Source organism: Alosa pseudoharengus, unplaced genomic scaffold (assembly GCF_046254945.1).
Source record: "Alosa pseudoharengus isolate Yale_2024_CS ecotype anadromous, Long Island Sound unplaced genomic scaffold, YU_APseudo_1.1 YU_APseudo_1.1_scf_4, whole genome shotgun sequence".
Lineage (NCBI taxonomy): Eukaryota > Metazoa > Chordata > Actinopteri > Clupeiformes > Clupeidae > Alosa > Alosa pseudoharengus.
This window is the reverse complement of record NW_027468774.1, coordinates 13,446,535-13,466,244: the sequence shown is the minus strand read 5'-3', so window position 1 is coordinate 13,466,244 and position 19,710 is coordinate 13,446,535.

Below are 19,710 nucleotides of genomic sequence, written 5' to 3'. Positions count from 1 at the left end.
AATGGTATAACGGGGAGTTCCAGTGTATATTTACCTTCAATATCTTAAATGGGCCTGTAAAATGCCCGTTGTAGTGAGTGACCATGTCGCCTAATCAATCTCGGAGCAGTGTTTAAATGGAATGCTAGTGAGCAGTGTTACTTTTTTGACAGATGGTATTACTATAATTTTTATATGGAATGTGTTATCATAAGTCGCAGAGAGACATTTAAATTTACCTCAGACAATATTGAGTAGCTTAATTATTAGTCCTCCAGTTTTGTCTCTTGACCTTCTGCTCCCACACTTTCTGCCTTTTTGAGTCACAGTCACACTTGAGGTCTGCCACTGGACCAGCATCTCTTTAAATATAACTTGTCATGAATATTAAGAAAATACATGAAATGTTATTAAAATGATGTATGGTGTATAACTGAACAAATGAAACAGATTTTAGACCAATAGTGGCAATATATTGGGCCATTTGTCTGCAACCCGCCAGCGGACCGCCAGAGAACCGATGAGCAAAATGCCAGCAGACTACCAGCTATGCCCCCAATGGACCGACAGTGGTCCGCCAGCCTCTTGCTATCTCGGTAGCCTTAAGTCTCACGGTTTTAGTGTAGTGAATAAAAGTTGTGCATAGTGCATAAGGATATGTGGATGCAATTCATTATGTTTTCTATGTCATTAGATAAAATAAATGTTCAAATAACGTCATTTTTAACAAATTTTTTTATGAATCGCAGCAATTAACTAATTCATTTTGACAGCCTTAGTAATAAGTAAGGGATAATGTTTTGTCTGCCAGTCATTGGAAAATAAGTCCCGACAGGGCACTGGACGCGAAGCAGAGAGGTCTTGCTTCGTCCTGAAGTAAATACACTCTCTACTGCAATGTCATCAAATCTACAGTATAAATCATATTTTTTGGTTTATGTATGATCTGTAAACCAGTAAGCATTTTTGTATTAATTGCTTAGCTTAGCTTTAGTTGTAGCTTTAGCTTTAGTTCACCTACAGTAAACATTTCTCTCTAGGGTTGCTTAGCGTTCAACTACTTCCAGGGTGAAGTAATTGGTAATTTGTTAAATTATGTTTTTAAAGTAGCTTCTCCAACACTGTTCCCTAAGGTATCCTTTGCAATGGCACTTAAATGTTATTCCTCACTTGTAAGTCATTTTGAATAAAAGCGTTGAATAAACTGAATAAATAAGTATGCTTGGTTTTATTGTTTTTTGCTTATTTTCTTCCTTTTGTCTGTGTCTATGTCCTGTGCATGTTTGTAGATAAATTGCTCTACGAGCTGGATCTGCATCTCATCTCTAACTGTATCACCTCTGTCTCTCAGCTGCACACAACTTTGCCATTAACCTATATGTAAAATGGATGAGAAATACAATAATTATGTTTAAATCATTATGACAAGAAATGCATATGGAAAAACATTATGCAAATATATGTCCATTTGTGATAAAAGATGAGATATTGATACTTGGAGTAATTGGTTTTACAAGCAAGGGCCATACTAGAAACGATAACACCACACAAATTCCCATGAAAGGTCAATTTTCCAAAATGGTGTCAAGATCATCTCAAAGCTAGGATGATGGACCATACTAAAATCTAAACATTATACCCGTAAACACGTTTTCTTTCTTGCAATAAAAATCCTTCATACTGCCTCAAGCCAAAGCAACACCGATGACACACCTAAAAGAATCACATTGAAAAGTGACATTTTAAAGAAAACGTCTTACTTTTAATAAGGGACTCTCACCGTGTGTGCTTGAATCCTCTTTGTTTGACTATGGAAATACATCCTCACATATTTTCATACAATTAAAATAATAGTCTGTGACACCAATGACACCAAATTGAAGGACAGATATTCTTTTTAAATTATTTATATTAATACCTAGTCATTTTGGTTTAGATTTGTACACGTTTATTAAGCCTTGAACTTGTTCATAAATGGTTAAATTAGTTTTTGAAAAATGTAATGTTTTTTAAGTACAAAGGAATTTCAAGTTAATTAAGGAAAAAATGTGCAAAACGATAAACTATAGCATCATCAGACGTACACCCCTCTCTTGATTGATGGAACAGGTAGTGGTTTTAAATATCTGGGAGTACACATCTCTGAGGACCTGACCTGGGGTACTCACATCCAAGCTCAGGTTAAAAAGGCCAGACAATGAATGTACCATCTAAGACAACTCTGGAAATTCAGGTTCCCCCCAGTGATTTTAAAAACAGCTTACACTGGGGTCATAGAGAGTATACTGACGCAGTGTATCACTGTGTGGAATGCCAACAGCACTGAGAACAGACTTATTCTATTATTTTGAATTATTTATTATTAACTTCTGCTTTTAATCTTATCTATTTACTTAGATTATTTCTACTTTACACAGTCATGAAGCTAACCAGACTTACATTTCACTGCTTGTTATATACTAATATAACTATGTATGTGATGAATAAATTTCTCTCTCTCACTCATTTAAAAGTGCTCTGATTTGCATAATATTCATGGATTAATAGGTTGGATTTTTAAAATCTTTTCATGCCTGAAAAGTGTAGGGACAAGTTTGTCACCATATTTTGAAAATGACCCTCTTATGTTTGTCTGTGCCTTCCTTCCCCATCTTCCCCTGTGTTCCACTCCCAGCTCTTAAAAGTCCAGCCATGACCCCAAAGCAGATACCCTAATCCCACTCCTGTTCTCTCCTTGTTTTCCCTGATCTTTCTCCCCTTTTTGCCCTCCCTCCTTGTTTGCTATGTTGATTCCAAGAGGCCACTGATGCAATCCATACACTCCTGAGTGCAATACAGGGTTGTTAGCACAAATGTCCAACAGTAAACTCACTACTTTTCATTGCTTTATTTTAACTGTTCTACTTTGTCAAATGTATTTTTGAAAACTTTAAAACTTTAGTTTTAAAACTCAAATTGAAAGATGAATGAACTCTCACTTCAGTTATCTGGGTGCCAGTCAGATTGACCAGTGGTTGTATGGTAACTGTGTTTTAAAATTTTTCCCCATTGGAAGTCTGAACTATTTGGCTGTATGTATCAATGCTCATGCATTTTGCTTATTGATTAATTCAGACAAAACCAATGCTTCCTCAAATATTCATTAGATTAAAAGGGTAGACTAGTCAGCTTTTGTGGTTCTGTTACTGCATGGTGCTCTAAATGGCCTCAGAGATCTCCTGCACACATGCATGCACACACACACACACACACACTGTAGGCCTCCCTTGGAGCCTTAAGGGGAAACAACCACAAGGTCAGCGGAAGAATGTGGACTACTAACACCTGCTAAAACCACCAGGAAAACATACAATGTCTTTGTGAATTAAAAAGTGTTTCATTTGTCCCGGTTCTCCATCAGCCTCGGCGTTGCTCCTGACCGTCCATCTATCTCGGCACAGGTCCTCGGGTCAGCGCACCTCTGCGACGCGATGTTTTACAAAAGATAGAAGTGCCCGAGATATGATTTCATCAGCGCGCGGCGTATGCAAATAATAACAAAGAAATGGAACAGTGATGGGTGTGTAGCCACAAATTAGTACTTTGTGGGAACGAATTGCTATTTCGTGGCCACAACTTATTATTTTGTGGGAACAAATTGCTATTTCGTGGCCACAACTTATTTTTTTCCCCCATAACATATTCGGGGCTCCGTAGTCTTCTCATTTTGTAGACGAAAATGAAGAGAGATTTTATCTTAGTTTTTATTTCATGCAAAACATTTTAGTCTCGTCTTTTTTTGTCAACAATAATGCATCTTAAGATAGTCTTAGTCAGTGTTTCAGGACATTACTGCCGTCTCGTCATAGTCATGAAAAAAAAGGTTGTTGACGAACATATTTCCTCTCGTCTCGTCTTTCTCGTCTCGAAATTAACACTAATTTGAAACACTTGTTTTTGATTGATGTCATGTTCCTAATAGTCTCTTGATGTAGAATAACTATACATAAATATTTAAGGTCAAAACCTATTGTGTCTCGTAGAAAGGGATATGGAGAAGTAGGAAATGAACTCTCCTTATGCAGTCTCTCCACGTTACCGTTGGGCCACCAGACAGATACTAGATAACTATTTTGAAATTGTAGGGTATACATTTTTTGGAAACTTAGATATTTAATAGGCACAAATAATTACAAATATTGGTTGGCTTAAGTAAACTGTGTTATTTGCTCACAGAAGGTTTAGGTTTTTGCTGATGACAATGACAGTGCCAGCATTAAACACTTGTGGTTTAAATTAGAAAAATGTCGACACATGTGGCATAGAATTTCAAGGGGGTGGGGTATTACACGTTGCCACCATTTCCACAAATGATATCTATCACTGCATCATCAATAACGTTGTTGGAACTACGTGTTCAAATACCCGAAGTAGCAAATTGCGACACAGGTAGGCTACGATGCTTTCTGGTGTTACAACGTAGTTGCATCGTACCATGGTGGTTAAGAAACGTCGTTGCTAACTTTTCTAGAAATGCACCCCTGTTTGATAACATCTTATTAGCATGTGTTACATTATTTTCTGATCGCTTAAATTTGTATTCCTTTCAATGTCCTCTGAGTCTGCAGTTGATTCCTTCCAACTTAACTTGTGATTGAATAATATTTTTCAGTTGTGGGCACTGCAAGTAACGTTAGAGAGCCAGAGAAAAGTGCTGACTACTGTATGCTGTGAGTTTCAGGCTTGGTAAACAGAACGTAAAAAGAGGAGGCACAACATTTGATTTCTGCGGACTGACAATGTTGCTGTTTACACTGCATTTGCAATTGTACATACACTGTTAACAATAGAAATATACAGCAATTTTTGTAGGAACCACCTGTATTTACTAAAATACAACAAATGACTGTAAAGAGAAGTGCATTTTGGGACATGCAAACTATGTGTCTGATTATACAGACATAAACTGTAATTTGCAAAGCATAATTGGAAAAGAACAGGTAAAATGTCTGGTTTTACAGGGTGTTTTTAAATTGAGCAGACCGTTGGAATTTCTTTAAGTAGGCGTTACGTTATCTCAGACCCTGGGATTTCCTCTGACAAGTGCATGGTAAGTTGATTCTCATCTTTTCCTTATCTCATCAATGGAATATTGATTGTAATTGAGTTAGCTATAGTTTATTTGGAAAATAAAGTTGTTGCTTCATCTTGATGTTCTATTTACAAGTTCTTATTTGACTAAATGTAGGCTGTTAACTTAGGGTAAAGTTGAGGGTAATGTTAATGTTGGCTAATGTTAAGTTATAGGCTATTGTAGAATTTTTATAGCCTATTCCAGTGTTTCCCCAACGTGTTTCTCTGAAGGCACATAATCTAACGTTACTATGCGAAAATATCGATTATATTAAGCATAATAGCCTCAAAGTTGTGTTGCTGTTTCCCAGCAGTCAAAGAAAATCGGTATTTTGACACATAATATTTTCATGGATGTATACAAAAAAGGTAATACAGAAGAAATACAGTTTGGCTTGGAAGTAACTTAATGTAATGTGATTTCAAATACCCTACAATGTCGGGCAAATTGCTAATGAATCAATAATGGATTTATGGGTTTGACTGTTTCACAGTTTGGGAAAAACTGGTTTTAAAAAAGAACATGTTGAACCTACTATGTTATATGAATTAGAATCACACAGAATACATGTGACTATGAATGTTGCTGGTTTTATACATGTCTTTGTGACTGTATTATTTTTACATTTAGCCTATTATTTGCAGCCTACTACAATAGACTACAGTAGCCTACATTGTTAATTTGTCTCATGTAAATTTACACCCTTCTAGGACCCCCTTCTAGATGCAGCAGGGAGCGTTATTTCTCCAAAGGCAACAGGAAAACCTATTATGGCTACTTCACTTGAACAGAGAGTAAAGACAGAAAGAGGATGCATCACAAGGGACAGCACCATACACTACCCATACATTACTACAGCCCAAAGCAGCACAACTGGCCGGCCAAACGGACAGCTACAACAACTTATGAGATAAGAAAATGGATGACAGGACACTGAATGGGATTCAAGCTGCATACAAGAAGTTCTTGAAGACCCAACTCTTCTAAAGAGCAAGTAGATGGTTTCCACTGAAGGACAAATCATATGTGAAGGGTCCTCGTTCCTCCCAGGACTGGCTGTTCTGTTTGCGACTAATTATGTGTTCAATAACAGTATCATGCTGACATTTTACAAGAAAAGATATGCTGTAATTTGCTGTAATTTCACAAAGCCATACTGCAATTGTACAGCTAACTGGGATAAAGCTCACAACTATTTACTGTAATTATATTTTACAGTATCAATACTGAAACTAGATGTACCGCAGAGCGGTACAAAATATGACCGCCGCCCAGTCCAGCACATTTTTTCCACAAAAATAAATCACGCTCAAAGGCCTATATGATTCTAACTGTCTCACTAAATTGCATTATCCAAACTCAATTCTCACTGGTATCTGCTAGACAACAAGTACCAAAACATGATTAGTTCATAGATTTCACATGTAAAATTGATTTTATACAACCCCACCCCCATCTTGCCTGTTCATAATTCTGAGAAATTCTTGAATTGTGTGCATGTGTGCGTGCACACGTTTATGTTTATGTGTGTGGGTGTGTGTGTGTGTGTGCGTGCTTGTGTGTTTGTCTGCGTATGTGTGTTTGTGCATGTGCATGCATGCGTACATATGTCTACTGTGTGAGTATGTGTCATACGTATGATTACTGTGAATGTATGTGTGTTCGTGTGTATCTGTTTATGCACATGTGTGCATATGGAATGGGTTAACATGACCCCTGGAGGCAAACATACGGAAAAAATTGGTCATCCTAGGCCCTACGGTTCTCAAGATATTCACAGAAAACTGTGTCTGCCCTACCCTCCTTTCGGGGGGTCCAGTCCAGCGGGGGGGCTACAGATCAAAACGAAAAATGATGGTTCCATGCTATCCATGTTGGTGTACGGTCACTAAATGTACACATAAATTATTTTATTGTAAGGCCCCCCATGAACGAAAGTTCACAAAACTTGGCATGCATTCGGAAGGTGTCATAATGATCCTACACTTTTCATTTCGTGCAGTTTTGACCATGTCAGCCAGAGATATTGTGATGAAAACACCTAATTTTTTACTTTTTAATTTTTAACTAGGTGGCGCTATACATGAAATAAGTGGTAATGGGATGGGTTGACATGCCCCCTTAAGACCAACATAAAAAAAAGGTGGACCTCCTAGGCCCTACGGTTCTCGAGATATACACAGAAAACTGTCTCCGGCCACCTACAGGCCAGTTGGTGTATAGTAACATAAATTAATTTATTGTGTGGCCCCCCATGAATGGAATTCCACGAAACTTGGCGTGCATTCAGAGGGTGTCATAATGATCCTACACTTCCAATTTCGTGCAGTTTTGACTATGTTAGGTCACAGATACCTGCGATTACAACACCTCATTTTTAACTTTATCCTTGAGATCAACATACAAAAAAAAATGGTCCTTCTAAACCCTACGGTTCTCAAGATATTCACAGAAAACTGTGTCTGCCCTACCCTCCTATCGGGGGTCCAGTCCAGCGGGGGGGCTACAGATCAAAACGAAAAACGATGGTTCCATGCTATCCATGTGGGGTTACATGCCCACCAAGTTTCGTGTACCCCGGTCTTTCAGTGTCCCCGGAATCCTTGACGAAAATTTGGACATGCGAAAAAAATCAAAAAAAAAATCTGACTAAACCTATATGACCCCCGCTTCGCTGCGCGGCGGTCATAATAATACAGTATATTGCTGGCGAAGTTGCTGCCAGTATGTTACTGTAATTTTACAGCATTATTTCTTACAGTGTACATCTACCCCTCTTTATAGTGTATCTGATAGTGACAAGTAGAGTATCTAATAGTGCCATGATAGCACATTTCTGATGGGGGTGTTGTTGTGTATTGCCTATGATAAAAGGGTATGTCTGCTTACAGCTTGGATGGAGACAGCTGAGCACGACACACTAAGAATTAAGCAATATGGCATGATGGTGGCATTACCAACCAACGATGATGATTGTCATATTGATTTTATAAAACAGTTCCACTTACAAGTTTGAAGACATCAATTTGTGTTTCCTATTGTTGATTTAGATTTTAGTTTATTCATCCTCCGCCCCCCCAAAAATATTTCCAACCAATAGACAAGTTGAGTGAAAGAGGCTATGTGCACAAAAGCGTATCTAAACATTTCCCTTATTCATTTACTCAATTATCTGACTCAGCAAATGTGACATAACGATATGTTTGCTCTCTCTTTGAATGAATGGAACATTCGCATCAGATAATTCAATGCAAAATGTGGAGTCCTGAGATATCGCCACTCATCAAGACTCAAATGACCCTCCTTCAATCAGAAATTAGTAAATAGTTTGACCGGACCTAGCCTAACTGTTGTATAACAACACAGCACTGTCTCGATATCACTAGACAAGAACACACATACAACACCATTGCAAACACCCCATAATACACATAGGCCTAGTCAAAAGTCGTATTTGTTTATGGCATGAAGCCACAGCATGAGAACGGCAAATCTTGCCTTGTGTCAGTATCAACTGAAATGTGCCATCAGGATCAGGATCTGAGAATAAATGTACAATGAATTAAGGAAACTATGTTAATAGCAATGCCTTAACACATGACACAACTTAAACTTCTGTTAAAGCACTTGTTAAAAAATTTGTTCTCACAAAATGTGTGTGTGTATGTTTGTGTGGGGGATGGAAGATCTAAAAAAATCACACACACCACTCATTCAAGAATGAAAACACATAAAAAGATGACCCTGCTCCCTCTATGGGGGCTCTCATCAATATTTGTGAGAATGCATGAGGGCAAGATAGCATGTGTTGTGAATATTAGAACCGTGCAAGCTGGATCATCTGTAATGAACCCTACTTCATCATCAGTTTGAACAATTTCAGTCATGCTTGTTCAAACTGATGATGCCCACCTTGCAGCACATATAGGCAGGTCTAATCATCTCCTATGTCATTATTGCAATATGACACATTTTTATAATGGGGAGGAATTTTACCAGTATATCAATAATGATAATGATAGTGAATATATCTCTGGTCTCTGCCCTGGCTGGGCAACTAGCTGCCACTTTCTGTGTCAATAGACCCAGACTCAACGAATGAGAACAGCTAGGGCTCCAGACCCTGTTCACTATTTTTATTTTTATTTAAACCTTTATTTTACCAGGATTACCCCATTAGGCATTGGTACCATAGACTGTAGCCTATAAAATAGATTGGGACACAAATCTTAGGCCACCCACTTGGTGGAAATTGGAGGAGAGCAACAGAGAAACAATCAGTTTAATTCGATAGGCTGCCTAAACCATATAAAATCCCATTAGTTCTGATATGTTAAGGATGATAACTAGATTTCAGGTCAGGATACACCTGACATGTCCTCAGTCCCAGATGTTTGGACTTATTCCTTGACAACCAATCATTAGACTACACGACGTCGATGTAGCTTGCTTCTCTCAATAAAATATTCTATAGACTCATAACTGTATAGCCTATTTAGCAGAGGCTTTTATCCAAAGTGACTGGCAGCCATCTGCAGGTCAAACAGCTCCAGTTTGTAAAATAAAAGGTCACTAGAACTGTGCGTTTTGCTAACCCCAAATGAAATACAAATAGCAAATGCCCAAATCATTATCACTGGTTTACAAAAAACCGGATGCAATGCGTTAAAGTGACAGATAGTCTTACCTCTAGCGAAGTCCCCAGGGTAGCTATGGCCGATTCTCTCAAGCAATCCTCTCGACTCCAACTTATTGTGTATAGGCTACAAAATATGCCTTAATGGCGAATTCTCCTTATTTTGGAATTCACGTTGAGGTAGCCTTGCCCAGATAGTCTAGATGTCACATAGGGAAATTATGAGATAGAGGCTCTCGAGTTGCAGTCAAAGACTGTTGTCGCGATAAATTAAACAACAAAGCTGGCTGTAGCAGGCGGCACAATTTCAAGAAAAAGGCAATGGAAGCAAAAACAAAAACGGACTGAAATTAGCCTATGTTATGCTACTTTCGGCATAACTAGGCTATAAGTCTGATTGTTCTACTCAGCCCTGAACCCCTTTGATAGACTGAACAAAATAGAGCTCTTGGTCGCAGAAAGCCGAATTGTTACGCTATTTCACACTGACTTGGTTTTCTGCTGCATTTTTGTTTTAGGCTATGGCAAAGCCAGTCAATTTTTTCCCCCCATGAGGTGTCTGTGTTCTATAAAGCGGTGGAGCGCAGGGTGATAGGGTGAAGAGGTGTTGCGAGGAGATCCCACACTTATCCTGATGCTGTCTAACACTTATTTTTCTTCCTCTCAGCTGTGCCACGTTATTTTCCATGCCCGCCCTCTTAGACTTCAGTGTAACTTTGCCCTTTGGGGGGACGTTAGGCGTGTGTGGTATGGTGGTCTCCTGCCTCGTTTCAACGCTGACAGCACCCGGACCCCGAATCAGTCCGTCTCCCCGTTCTTCAGTGAGAGGATTCGCCGAGTTTGCCAGCTCAGCGCATGCTTGCCGCTCCGCCCATCCTTCGTGGGCAGTCCTCGGCTTCCATCCAGCGTATTCCCTATCTCTGGCCCTCTGCTTGGCCGCGGTTTTAGGCCTGCTTAATTTACTCTGCTTCAACCACGCAAGACAAACAACAGCTCTTTAATGCCAACTCAATTCCCATATCTCTTCACAGTGCTTCACTTTTTTTCACATTTTGTTATGTTTCAGACTCATCTTAATGGATTCAATTATTTATTTTTTCTCGATCTACACACAATACTCCAACATCCCACAAAAAAAGCTAGTGTTTGGAGTGTTTTGTAAATGTATAAAAAATAAAAGAATGAAATATCCCATTTACAAGTATTCACACCTTACACCAAGCCCACCTGTGCCTAAATTAATTCACTGGATATTATTAGAAGAGGCACACATCTCATTATATAAGGTCTCAGTGGTCACTATGAATGAGATCTAGAGTTCCTTTGAGAAGATGAGAGAAGTGTAAAGGACAAACATCAGTCCAGCTGAGTTCTTCCAGTTCTTGAGAATTGTGGCCAAATAGTTCAGTCTTTGTTTTGTCCATCTTTACGCTTCCCTCAGTGTAACACTGTTTTGTCATTGCCTCAAGTTCAAATACTAGGCAAGTGCAGATGTGTGTACTCTGCTTGACACACACACACACACACACACACACACACACACACACACACACACACACACACACACACACACACACACACAAGCAAAGCTTTAGTGGAATCCTGCTGTTTCCTACACAGTCTCGCTTGCAAGCAGATTCCTCCTGGAGAGATGTGCTCACTCCTCGTCAAAATACCAAACATGCTGTTTCACGGCCAAATTACCAATTAAGATATATAAGAACAACCATTTTGAACTATGCGTCTGGTGGAGAAACAGTTTTTACCATTGTCATTATAACATATTTTGATTCAGACACGCCCTAAACATTCATGCACATCACGCTTCAGATTTTGCGCTGAGACTGCTAAAATAGGGCTCTTTGTCTTTAGAAATAATTACAAATATCTGTAAAATATTTAAACATTTAATATCCAATAATAAAAACATGCCTACTGTATCTGATGGAGAAATGCAATGATGAGATGATGCTCCTTTGAGAGAAGAATTTAATACTTTTATGTTTCAAAGTAAACAAAAGTTTGCCTTTCTTGCAGAGATCTTGTTGCTCACCTCCACTTTACTGTACAGTAACGTTTCATTTCATGTGCAAAAGTTATCTTTTAGTCTTCTGTAATAAACTCTGGGTTCACTAACTACGTTGTTGCTTCATTTTATGTGTAGGGACCCTGAGCAAGCTACTGACGAGGTTTGATGCTGTTTTGAACAATATTACTGGTTAAAACAATTCTATTTGGGAAGCGTTTCGCTCATGGCCCTTTGCTAATCCACTGTTTACTATTTGGGGCTATAGTGTATGCCGGAGCAAGCTCTGTAGTGATTGATCAACGAAAAATACGGTCTCCACGGCTTATATGATGTGTTTTAATGCAGAAAAACACCCTTGGGTCAATTTTCGCTGGAATTACACTTTAAGCTTTTTTTAAGTTGGCAAAAGTTTGATCAACTAGCCAACTCCGCTGGTGGGAAAGTGCATGGGACTCATGAGTTGTAGCGCTATCCTATTGCGTCAGAGGGAATTTTTTTTAAAGACAACCGTTTATCCCGCCCCTGAGATTGAGCACTGCCAATGGTGAGTTCCCAGACCCTACATCTTGATGTGGGTCTGGCTCGTCAGGCTAGTCATGGACCTTACAGCAAACGACTAAACTGCCTATAATAGTTTGATATTGATAGTGTGTGTAATTGGGGGAAGTAGGGAATAGGTTCCTAGTCCCTGCTGGGCATGGAGTTAGCATTCCATTGACCCCCCGTCACTTTTTGGTGTCACTTTGACATCAATTAACACATCGGTAGCATTTTAAGCCTTTATCAAACATCCCCACCACCCTAGAATCTTATTTAATACCATAAACTCAATTGTTAACCCTCAAGTCTCTCCAGAGGTCGAGGCATCTACCAATAGCTGTGAAGAGTTCTTGAAGTTTTTTACTGAGAAAATGAACCACATCAGAGCATAGTTCACTCCCGTTGTATCTGACACTCCACCATATTTCCCCATTGCTACAGCTACTTTTGACAAATTCCAAGCAGTGTCCTACACTTATCTATGGGACATTGTAAAGCACATGAAACCATCAACAGCCCCACGATCCTATCCCTTCACAGATCATCAAAGATGCTTTTGATCCCATAGGTCCCTCCATATAACTTATTCTTAACTCCTGCCTTGCCACCGGCACCGTTCCTTTATGTTTCAAGCATGCGATTGTCCAGCCTATGCTTGAGAAACATAATCTGGATGCAAAATGTCCTAATAACTTCCGGCCTATCTCTAAACTGCCATTTTTCTCAAAAATGTTGGAGAGGGTGGTGTTAACACAGCTGCTTCCATACCTCAACTCAACAGAGATTGTCACTTTTCTGTTGCCTTAGATATGATAACAAAAAAAATGCAATGTAATAGGTGAAGTAAGTAAAGTTTGTGCCTTACATGTGGATAAACAATTGCAATTAAGTAATAAGACACTGAGACAGCCCTGTTAAAGGTGACAAATTACCGGTTGCTCACCCTTGACTCAGGTGATAATGCAATTCTAGTCCTGTTGGATCTTAGTGCTGCATTTGACACTGTAGACCATGGTACACTACTAGAGCGTCTTGAACAGTGGGTTGGCATTAAGGGTACAGCTCTAAATTGGTTTTACACCTACCTCCACCAAAGATCTTTCTCTGTATCTATAGGCCAGTACTCCTCATCCTCTGCCCCTGTGTCGAATGGTGTCCCCCAGGGATCCATCTTGGGTCCAGTACTTTTCTGCCTGTACATGCTCCCCCTAGGTAACATCATCAGAAAATTCAACATTTCATTCCATTTCTATGCAGATGACTCCCAACTATACATCCCAGCTGTGGAACCAACTGCCACTTGACATCAGAAATGCCCCTTCAATCACATTATTCCAAATCAAGCTTAAAACGCACCTTTTTACATTGGCCTTCTGTTAAATATAGTTTTTGAGTAACGCTCTTATCGATACATTACGGTAAATTGTGTGTTGGTTGTTATAGCTGGGTTTTTACGGTTTCTCGTACCTGCATCTATGCCATGTATGCCAGTTCAGTTGTATGCTATGCAATGTTGGAGACGGATGAATAGAGCCGTGCACAAGTGTGAATAAATAAGTATATAAAAACAGACGCTCTGCTTATACTTTCACGTCAAGTTAAGCCTGCGCAAGTCAGTTAACTCAACAGGTTATGGGCCAGGGTTGAAGATAAGCGAGCGTGAAAGTTTGACGCGACGTATAACGTGATAACTAACTAGCTGGAGAAGAAGCTCGGAAATTGGCGGGGTGACAAGATGGCCCATCGAGCAACAGGAGTTCCAGCACCGCAGCTTTTATTCGACGGGTCTGAGGAGAAATATGACCTTTGGGTAACACGGTTTCTAGGCTGCTTACACATTCTGAAGTTAAAGGATAGAATCTTAAAAGAGCCCACTGATGCAAACGAAGAGCGGCTAGCTGAAATCAGACGGTAGAATGCTAACTGCTATGCCGAGCTGGTAAGGCTAATAGACGACAAGAGTCTATCGTTAATTAGACACGAAGCCCCTGATGATGGCAGGAAAGCCCTGCGTATACTTAAAGAACATTATTTGTGAAAAAGCAAGCCGCGGATTATAAATATGTACACTTCATTGACAAGGTTACGTATGGCAGACAATGAGACTGTTACAGACTATTTAATAAGGGCAGAGAACATCATTACAGCATTAAGAGATGCTGGAGAGACCTAATCGTAGCCATGGTACTAGGCAGTCTACCAGAATCGTTCAAGCCACTAGCCGTTCATGTAACGCAAAATGAAGATAACGTTACGTTTGCAGACTTCAAAAGAAGACTACGGGTCTATGAAGAATCAGAGAAAATGAAAATGACAGAATCGACTACAAATAATGTGATGAAGACGCATACAAGACAAGGCGGAGATTACAGCAAGCCACGCAGTAACAGAAAAGAAGACGATGCCAACATTACTTGCTACAAGTGTGGAATAAAGGGACACAGAGCGAGAAAGTGTTTCCGAAAATTTTGGTGTAATTACTGTACCAACAATAACAATACGCATGCAGAGTCACTATGTAAGAAAAAGGGGGGACAAGACAGTGTCAGAAAAGTTGCAGAGGAACAAGATGGCGACCAAAACCACCTCTTCAAGGCCAAATACGTCGAAAGTGAAAGACCACCAGATAACGTGAAAATGAAAGGCATCATGGTGGACGCTGGGGCAACTTCCCACATTGTGAATGACATCAACAAGTTTGAAAATTTCGACAGCTCTTTCCAGCCAGAGACCCACTCAGTGGAATTAGCTGATGGAAGCAAGTGCAGTGGAATAGCACAACAGAGAGGAACGGCGGTGATACATCTTCTAGACAACACTGGACGACAGCACACAGCGCAGCTATGAGATACGCTCTACATGCCATCTTGTTGCCAGTGTTTCCCAAAGTCTGGGTCGCGACCCACAGGTGGGTCGTAGGAGATTTTATTTGGGTCGCCAGCACAATTTATGTTGTGTTATAGGCTATTATATACCATTTGTCATTTGATACCAGGAAAGCTAACAGTTTTCTATTAGGATGTAGTTTGCTAACTACCACAGTCACAGTTTTGTCATAAAAGCTCATGAAACTGGCGCATGAAACTGGCGGAAGAACGCATCTCAGAGGGGGTGCCAGAGCATGGATATCTACCTCTCAAAATGAAACCGTTCTGTGGGGCGCCTGCCATATACCTCGCAGTTGCAAACCACAAGGGACATGAATCCGCCTATTTGCACTACCATTAACAGATACCAGCTCCTCAACTTTACCAATTAAAATCTAGTGACCGTGCTGTCAACTAAAGCAGACATCCATAGACCGGCCATTCAATTTGCATGTAGATAGTTTCGATTGTAGATGCAATCTTTAAAGTAAATAGTACCTCCTCACATTCTTATTTCTGATTTAAAATGCACAACAGTGCATTATATTAGGCTAAAATTTAAATGGACATTTTAGTCAAGTCAAGTCAGATTTATTTTTAAAGCGCATTTAACATGCACATAGTGCAATCCAAAGCGCTCCACAAACAAGACACATAACAACAAGACAAAAGATGCCGGATGGAGCGGCGTAGTCGCCAGCGTACCCATGACATCAAAGAAGACAAATATTTAAAAAATAACAAATTATTAAAAAATAACAAATACAAAAAATGCCGGACGGAGCGGCGTAGTCGCCAGCGTACCCGTGACACCAAGACATACAACAAAACAAATAAACAAATAAAAAAAAGAAAATATATTTTAAAAGGGGAAAAAGTGATGTTAAAATTAGTCCAATTTCCAAACCAGCTGAAAATGTCCAAGGGCAATGATGATCCGTGAAAACTGCGCACAGAGCTGTCTTCACAACCGATGCAATGCCAACAAAGTTCTTTAGCAACTGACCAGCCCGGTGAATTCACTGGCAGTCTGGAGATAACGTTAATGTTAGAAGCTAGGCCTGCTAGACTGCAGTCTGGAGATGATGGAAGTACAGTCCAAAGTACTGAGCGATCGTGTAGATCCGCAATTCGGTGGACTTAATAGCGACCGTTTGTTGCTCCGTGAGAATGCAGCTCTTCACCGTTAACGTTAGTCTGCAGTTGGCAAGGCAGCTCGCAGGTCAGCAACAGCTCGGCGGCCACGGTAGATCTTTCGCAGAGTAGAGCCTAGGTCCGGCTGTCCCGAGAGATCCCCTCAACCAGACAGTGAAGTGCACTGTTCACGGATGGATGGAAGGATGTCAGAGGCCCAGTTAGTCTGCAGTTGGCATGGCAGCTCGCAGGTCAGCAACAGCTCGGCGGCCACGGCAGATCTTTCACAGAGTAGCCTAGGTCCAGCTGTCCCGAGAGATCCCCTCGACCAGACAGTGAAGTGCTGCACCGCTCATGGATTTTAAACACTATTCCTCTCGTTTTCTACCTCGCTATCTCCAAAGTAAAGGCGCGTTCTTCCAGCTATTGTGCAAAAGCCTCTTCTGATATAACGACTAGGCTATACAAATAAATTATATTACAACAATACAATATAACGACTTGAGTTATTTGCTGTTTACATCGGAATTGACTTCCACAGTGTTATGGACCCATTTGTCTGCAAAGCAACGTGGCCTACATAATTTTTTTTTAGAAATACAGGAACAGCTTAGGCCTGCTATGCTGACGAATGCGCAACATGCGAGAATTTTCCCAAACTCTCGGATGCGCATTAAAACGTATCTTTTTAGTAGTCATTTCCAACTTTTCACGCTGATGGTGCTCAAAATGCAACACAACCGTGTTCCAAGCAGGATCTATCTATAGAGATCCTATAGCAATGTATGGTTGGGGAATGCATAGAAAAGTTGGAGAACCTGTGGCCTAAAACAATATCGGTGGTTGCAGGGTAGATTTGAAGTGAAATGGGTCGCGATGGTCTGTCATTTTTAAAAAGTGGGTCCCCAGAAAAAAAGTTTGGGAAACACTGATCTTACCCACACGACATCTTCTCGGTGGCAAGAGCAACAAATGGAGGAGCGACAATCACTTTCAAAAAGGGGGACGGTCGCATGGTCACCAAGGATGGTAGCAGGTTTGACATTCATGAGGATGGAAATTTGTATTACACCAACTGTTGAAGAGAATGTTGATCAATGTAAAATATGTCATAATATACAGACGTGGCATGAAATATTGGGTCAATGTAAATAGGAAAAAAAACAACAAAAACTTACCAGGATGCCATTGCATCAACCAAAGCAACGCAATGGAGGAACGCCATGAAAGAGGAGATGCGATCTCTGGAGGAGAATGAGACCTTCAGCCTTACTCAGTTGCCACCAGGCAAACAGACAGTGGGGGGCAGATGGGTGTATGTACTTAAGGCGAGACACTACAGGTGAATAGGGTAAAATTTTTAACAAGCAGATATCACTATGAAACTTGCCCAGTTGATTACTTACATTAATATGAGAAAAAAATGTATTACAAGTTTGCTGTAATTTAATGTTTACATATGCAAATTAGGCATTATCTAATTAAATATGCGCTAATTTGCATACATTTTAAGGCACGAAACCTGAGCATTGGATACAGCCAGGTTCAAAATTATGTTTTCATTGTGTTCAGATATTAGATGGGAAAACATCTACAGAGGGATTTATGAATATCTACTTTTGTTATCCTGTAAATCAGAAAATTATGTCACTAGCCCTAAAAAATCGCTTTTTTCCATGTTTTTAGGCATAAAATGTCATGTAAGTCAGGCTAGGAATAATATATCAACAAACCCCTCTGTAGAAATCTTCGACATATAGTTAGGCATAAGTCTAGAAAGTTTGGTGTATGTACGTGCTTCTGAAGTGGAGTTTTTGAGCTCAGAGTGTGAGCGGAAACTCATTTTGAGAAAACAGCCTTGAAAGACAGCCAATGAGATTCCGTTCTCAGCCTAGACTCGCCTTTGAACTTTCGCGATTGGTTGCTGATACAAAGGAAGTGTCCATATATGGATCACATAGCGTGATACAGGAAAAACAGAGCTTTCCAACGGTAGTACACATGTTATGTTTTGGACCACGGTCGCGGGAGTGCATGCAAGGTTAGAATGCTAACTTTTGCTGAATTTAGGAGAAATATACAGGCGCGAGTAGACACAATATAATGAAATAAACACCTAAATGTGTAAATCGGACTTTTTTGTTGTAGTAGTGTGATAGAATACATGCTAAGGTAACATACTAGCTCAAAATCTCGAAATTGACCAGTGCATGAAAAAACGATGTTTTCACCTGCCGTGTCTCGCCTTAAGACAGAAATGGATGGATCTGACAAAAACAAGGCGAGATTCGTAGCAAAAGGCCATAAAGAAACAGGGCATTGATTATGAGGAGACTTTCTCACCCACAGCTGATATGACAAGAGTGAGAGTAGTCATGCAAAAGGCAGTGCAGGATAGTCTTACACCAGATGGACGTTAAAACTGCTTATTTGCATGCTCCAATAGACTGAAATTTATATGGAGCAACCTGAGGGTTATGAGAAAAAGTCAAACACAGGTGAAAAACTATGTGCAAGCTACACAAATCTCTCTATGGTTTGAAACATGTTTCATTGAGAATGATTTTGTACAGAACCCAGCTGATACCTGTGTGTACACAAGAGAAAAGCACAATGAGAAAGTAATCCTAATAATGAAAATTGTGAAGAGGATGCTTAGCAAAAGGTTCAAGATGAAAGACATGGGAAAGTTGAGACATTTCTTGGGGATAGATTTTGAACAATCAGATGGTGTAGTCAAAATGTCGCAGGAGAGATAGTGAGAAAAATTCTAGATAGATTTGAGATGCAGGATTGCAAGTCTAGAGAAACTCCATGTGAACCAAAACTTGAATATACAGAAGATGCTGAAAAAATGAATGAACCAAGGAATACAGAGAGGCAGTAGGAAGTTTAATTTACTTGTCCACATGTACCCGACCAGACATAAGTTTTGTGGTTCAGATACCTCAAAGGTACAACAGAACAGGGATTATACTTCAAGAGAAATTACACAGAAAAACTAGGTTTAAGGGTCTACAGTGATGCTGACTGGGCATCAGATGCAGCAGATAGACGAAGTATATCAGGGTACTGTGTCAGTCTAAATGAAGGAAGCTCCTTGATATACTGGAAGTCAAGAAAACAGCCGACAGTAGCTGGAATGCATTTACCAACTGCTCAGGGGTATAGACACATACTATGCACAAAGGGTGTATGAAGACAATCAAGGCACCATAGCACTAGCTAAAAACCCAGTTCACAGACAGCGATGCAAACACATTGACATTAAGTATCATTTTATTAGGGAAAATGTGAAGAATGGGAAGTTTATTTTGGAATATTGTCCTACTGAGAAAATGGTTGCTGATGTTCTGACAAAGCCAGCTACTAAGCTGAAGTTGAAAAGATTTGCACCAGACATGTTTAGCAT